At 41.0% G+C, this 5,800-nt stretch overlaps 2 long non-coding RNA genes across 2 annotated transcripts in view; both read left to right on the forward strand.

Annotated features, from left to right (window-relative positions):
- Positions 1-292: 292 nt before the first annotated feature.
- The window catches only part of LOC126744363 (uncharacterized), a 7,691-nt gene continuing 2,183 nt past the window's right edge, over positions 293-5,800 (forward strand). Inside the window, exons 1-3 of the long non-coding RNA XR_007663130.1 lie at positions 293-530; positions 898-1,147; positions 1,879-2,453. This is a non-coding gene — a long non-coding RNA (uncharacterized LOC126744363). The remainder of the gene's footprint in view (positions 531-897; positions 1,148-1,878; positions 2,454-5,800) is intronic.
- The window catches only part of LOC126744368 (uncharacterized), a 1,726-nt gene continuing 1,270 nt past the window's right edge, over positions 5,345-5,800 (forward strand). The window contains exon 1 of the long non-coding RNA XR_007663134.1: positions 5,345-5,391. This is a non-coding gene — a long non-coding RNA (uncharacterized LOC126744368). The remainder of the gene's footprint in view (positions 5,392-5,800) is intronic.

Raw genomic sequence — 5,800 nt, forward strand, 5'->3', positions numbered from 1 at the left:
CTTAGTTCTGCTCGAATCCTGTTATAACCCGGTGTTTTCGTGATCTAGGTGACCCAAATAAGACGTTGGTATACTTAGTTTGATTTCGAAAAAAATCAATTTTTGGTGAAAAAATTCGATGCGGGGGAGTATACCCGAAAAGTGAAAAAACCCAAACTTTGAAGGTCGATATCTCGGCTTCTATGGGAGCTATCGGGAAAATTCCAACGGTTTTGTCTTAGTTTTGTCGTTCTGAATCCAACGAGACCATCCACAAGGTCGTAGCTCTTCCAGTAGCTGAGATATGGCATTTTTGATGCCCATTTTTGGCCTCAAAAACGGACGTCGAAAACGACTTTTTCAGGATTTTCAAAGTGCTCTCATTCCCTTAGTTCTGCTCGGATGCTGTTATAACCCGGTGTTTTCGTGATCTAGGTGACCCAAATAAGACGTTGGTATACTTAGTTTGATTTCGAAAAAAATCAATTTTTGGTGAAAAAATTCGATACGGGGGGGTATACCCGAAAAGTGAAAAAACCCAAACTTTGAAGGTCGATATCTCGGCTTCTATGGGAGCTATCGGGAAAATTCCAACGGTTTTGTCTTAGTTTTGTCGTTCTGAATCCAACGAGACCTTCCGCAAGGTCGTAGCTCTTCTAGTAGCTGAGATATGCCATTTTTGATGCCCATTTTTGGCCTCAAAAACGGACGTCGAAAACGACTTTTTCAGGATTTTCAAAGTGCTCTCATTCCCTTAGTTCTGCTCGGATCCTGTTATAACGCGGTGTTTTCGTGATCTAGGTGATCAGAATAAGACGTTGGTATACTTAGTTTGATTTCGAAAAAAATCAATTTTTGGTGAAAAAATTCGATACGGGGGGGTATACCCGAAAAGTGAAAAAAACCCAAACTTTGAAGGTCGATATCTCGGCTTCTATAGGAGCTATCGGGAAAATTCCAACGGTTTTGTCTTAGTTTCGTCGTTCTGAATCCAACGAGACCATCCACAAGGTCGTAGCTCTTCTAATAGCTGAGATATGGCATTTTTGATGCCCATTTTTGGCCTCAAAAACGGACGTCGAAAACGACTTTTTCAGGATTTTCAAAGTGCTCTCATTCCCTTAGTTCTGCTCGGATCCTGTTATAACCCGGTGTTTTCGTGATCTAGGTGATCAGAATAAGACGTTGGTATACTTAGTTTGATTTCGAAAAAAATCAATTTTTGGTGAAAAAATTCGATACGGGGGGGTATACCCGAAAAGTGAAAAAACCCAAACTTTGAAGGTCGATATCTCGGCTTCTATAGGAGCTATCGGGAAAATTCCAACGGTTTTGTCTTAGTTTCGTCGTTCTGAATCCAACGAGACCATCCACAAGGTCGTAGCTCTTCTAATAGCTGAGATATGGCATTTTTGATGCCCATTTTTGGCCTCAAAAACGGACGTCGAAAACGACTTTTTCAGGATTTTCAAAGTGCTCTCATTCCCTTAGTTCTGCTCGGATCCTGTTATAACCCGGTGTTTTCGTGATCTAGGTGATCAGAATAAGACGTTGGTATACTTAGTTTGATTTCGAAAAAAATCAATTTTTGGTGAAAAAATTCGATACGGGGGGGTATACCCGAAAAGTAAAAAAACCCAAACTTTGAAGGTCGATATCTCGGCTTCTATAGGAGCTATCGGGAAAATTCCAACGGTTTTGTCTTAGTTTCGTCGTTCTGAATCCAACTAGACCATCCACAAGGTCGTAGCTCTTCTAATAGCTGAGATATGGCATTTTTGATGCCCATTTTTGGCCTCAAAAACGGACGTCGAAAACGACTTTTTCAGGATTTTCAAAGTGCTCTCATTCCCTTAGTTCTGCTCGGATCCTGTTATAACCCGTGTTTTCGTGATCTAGGTGATCAGAATAAGACGTTGGTATACTTAGTTTGATTTCGAAAAAAATCAATTTTTGGTGAAAAAATTCGATACGGGGGGGTATACCCGAAAAGTAAAAAAACCCAAACTTTGAAGGTCGATATCTCGGCTTCTATAGGAGCTATCGGGAAAATTCCAACGGTTTTGTCTTAGTTTCGTCGTTCTGAATCCAACGAGACCATCCACAAGGTCGTAGCTCTTCTGATAGCTGAGATATGGCATTTTTGATGCCCATTTTTGGCCTCAAAAACGGACGTCGAAAACTACTTTTTCAGGATTTTCAAAGTGCTCTCATTCCCTTAGTTCTGCTCGGATGCTGTTATAACCCGGTGTTTTCGTGATCTAGGTGACCCAAATAAGACGTTGGTATACTTAGTTTGATTTCGAAAAAAATCAATTTTTGGTGAAAAAATTCGATACGGGGGGGTATACCCGAAAAGTGAAAAAACCCAAACTTTGAAGGTCGATATCTCGGCTTCTATAGGAGCTATCGGGAAAATTCCAACGGTTTTGTCTTAGTTTCGTCGTTCTGAATCCAACGAGACCATCCACAAGGTCGTAGCTCTTCTGATAGCTGAGATATGGCATTTTTGATGCCCATTTTTGGCCTCAAAAACGGACGTCGAAAACTACTTTTTCAGGATTTTCAAAGTGCTCTCATTCCCTTAGTTCTGCTCGGATGCTGTTATAACCCGGTGTTTTCGTGATCTAGGTGACCCCAAATAAGACGTTGGTATACTTAGTTTTGATTTCGAAAAAAAATCAATTTTTGGTGAAAAAATTCGATACGGGGGGGTATACCCGAAAAGTGAAAAAAACCCAAACTTTGAAGGTCGATATCTCGGCTTCTATAGGAGCTATCGGGAAAATTCCAACGGTTTTGTCTTAGTTTTGTCGTTCTGAATCCAACGAGACCTTCCGCAAGGTCGTAGCTCTTCTAGTAGCTGAGATATGCCATTTTTGATGCCCATTTTTGGCCTCAAAAACGGACGTCGAAAACGAATTTTTCAGGATTTTCAAAGTGCTCTCATTCCCTTAGTTCTGCTCGGATGCTGTTATAACCCGGTGTTTTCGTGATCTAGGTGACCCAAATAAGACGTTGGTATACTTAGTTTGATTTCGAAAAAAAATCAATTTTTGGTGAAAAAATTCGATACGGGGGGGTCTACCCGAAAAGTGAAAAAACCCAAACTTTGAAGGTCGATATCTCGGCTTCTATGAGAGCTATCGGGAAATTCCAACGGTTTTGTCTTAGTTTCGTCGTTCTGAATCCAACGAGACCATCCGCAAGGTCGTAGCTCCTCTAATAGCTGAGATATGGCATTTTTGATGCCCATTTTTGGCCTCAAAAACGGACGTCGAAAACGACTTTTTCAGGATTTTCAAAGTGCTCTCATTCCCTTAGTTCTGCTCGGATGCTGTTATAACCCCCGGTGTTTTCGTGATCTAGGTGACCCAACTAAGACGTTGGTATACTTAGTTTGATTTCGAAAAAAATCAATTTTTGGTGAAAAAATTCGATACGGGGGGGGTATACCCGAAAAGTGAAAAAACCCAAACTTTGAAGGTCGATATCTCGGCTTCTATAGGAGCCATCGGGAAAATTCCAACGGTTTTGTCTTAGTTTCGTCGTTCTGAATCCAACGAGACCATCCACAAGGTCGTAGCTCTTCTAATAGCTGAGATATGGCATTTTTGATGCCCATTTTTGGCCTCAAAAACGGACGTCGAAAACGACTTTTTCAGGATTTTCAAAGTGCTCTCATTCCCCTTAGTTCTGCTCGGATCCTGTTATAACCCGGTGTTTTCGTGATCTAGGTGATCAGAATAAGACGTTGGTATACTTAGTTTGATTTCGAAAAAAATCAATTTTTTGGTGAAAAAATTCGATACGGGGGGTATACCCGAAAAGTGAAAAAAACCCAAACTTTGAAGGTCGATATCTCGGCTTCTATAGGAGCTATCGGGAAAATTCCAACGGTTTTGTCTTAGTTTCGTCGTTCTGAATCCAACGAGACCATCCGCAAGGTCGTAGCTCCTCTAATAGCTGAGATATGGCATTTTTGATGCCCATTTTTGGCCTCAAAAACGGACGTCGAAAACGACTTTTTCAGGATTTTCAAAGTGCTCTCATTCCCTTAGTTCTGCTCGGATGCTGTTATAACCCGGTGTTTTCGTGATCTAGGTGACCCAAATAAGACGTTGGTATACTTAGTTTTGATTTCGAAAAAAATCAATTTTTGGTGAAAAAATTCGATACGGGGGGGTATACCCGAAAAGTGAAAAAACCCAAACTTTGAAGGTCGATATCTCGGCTTCTATGGGAGCTATCGGGAAAATTCCAACGGTTTTGTCTTAGTTTTGTCGTTCTGAATCAACGAGACCTTCCGCAAGGTCGTAGCTCTTCTAGTAGCTGAGATATGCCATTTTTGATGCCCATTTTTGGCCTCAAAAACGGACGTCGAAAACGACTTTTTCAGGATTTTCAAAGTGCTCTCATTCCCTTAGTTCTGCTCGGATCCTGTTATAACCCGGTGTTTTCGTGATCTAGGTGATCAGAATAAGACGTTGGTATACTAGTTGATTTCGAAAAAAATCAATTTTTTGGTGAAAAAATTCGATACGGGGGGGTATACCCGAAAAGTGAAAAAACCCAAACTTTGAAGGTCGATATCTCGGCTTCTATAGGAGCTATCGGGAAAATTCCAACGGTTTTGTCTTAGTTCGTCGTTCTGAATCCAACGAGACCATCCACAAGGTCGTAGCTCTTCTAATAGCTGAGATTGGCATTTTTGATGCCCATTTTTGGCCTCAAAAACGGACGTCGAAAACGACTTTTTCAGGATTTTCAAAGTGCTCTCATTCCCTTAGTTCTGCTCGGATGCTGTTATAACCCGGTGTTTTCGTGATCTAGGTGACCCAAATAAGACGTGGTATACTTAGTTTGATTTCGAAAAAAAATCAATTTTTGGTGAAAAAATTCGATACGGGGGGGTATACCCGAAAAGTGAAAAAACCCAAACTTTGAAGGTCGATATCTCGGCTTCTATGGGAGCTATCGGGAAAATTCCAACGGTTTTTGTCTTAGTTTTGTCGTTCTGAATCCAACGAAACCTTCCGCAAGGTCGTAGCTCTTCTAGTAGCTGAGATATGCCATTTTTGATGCCCATTTTTGGCCTCAAAAACGGACGTCGAAAACGACTTTTTCAGGATTTTCAAAGTGCTCTCATTCCCTTAGTTCTGCTCGGATGCTGTTATAACCCCGGTGTTTTCGTGATCTAGGTGACCCAAATAAGACGTTGGTATACTTAGTTTGATTTCGAAAAAAATCAATTTTTGGTGAAAAAAATTCGATACGGGGGGGTATACCCGAAAAGTGAAAAAAACCCAAACTTTGAAGGTCGATATCTTGGCTTCTATAGGAGCTATCGGGAAAATTCCAACGGTTTTGTCTTAGTTTTGTCGTTCTGAATCCAACGAGACCTTCCGCAAGGTCGTAGCTCTTCTAGTAGCTGAGATATGTCATTTTTGATGCCCATTTTTGGCCTCAAAAACGGACGTCGAAAACGACTTTTTCAGGATTTTCAAAGTGCTCTCATTCCCTTAGTTCTGCTCGGATCCTGTTATAACCCGGTGTTTTCGTGATCTAGGTGATCAGAATAAGACGTTGGTATACTTAGTTTGATTTCGAAAAAAATCAATTTTTGGTGAAAAAATTCGATACGGGGGGGTATACCCGAAAAGTAAAAAAAACCCAAACTTTGAAGGTCGATATCTCGGCTTCTATAGGAGCTATCGGGAAAATTCCAACGGTTTTGTCTTAGTTTCGTCGTTCTGAATCCAACGAGACCATCCACAAGGTCGTAGCTCTTCTAATAGCTGAGAACTCTCACGAGATGTGT

This window comes from Anthonomus grandis, chromosome 14 (assembly GCF_022605725.1).
Source record: "Anthonomus grandis grandis chromosome 14, icAntGran1.3, whole genome shotgun sequence".
In the NCBI taxonomy this organism is placed as follows: Eukaryota; Metazoa; Arthropoda; class Insecta; order Coleoptera; family Curculionidae; genus Anthonomus; species Anthonomus grandis.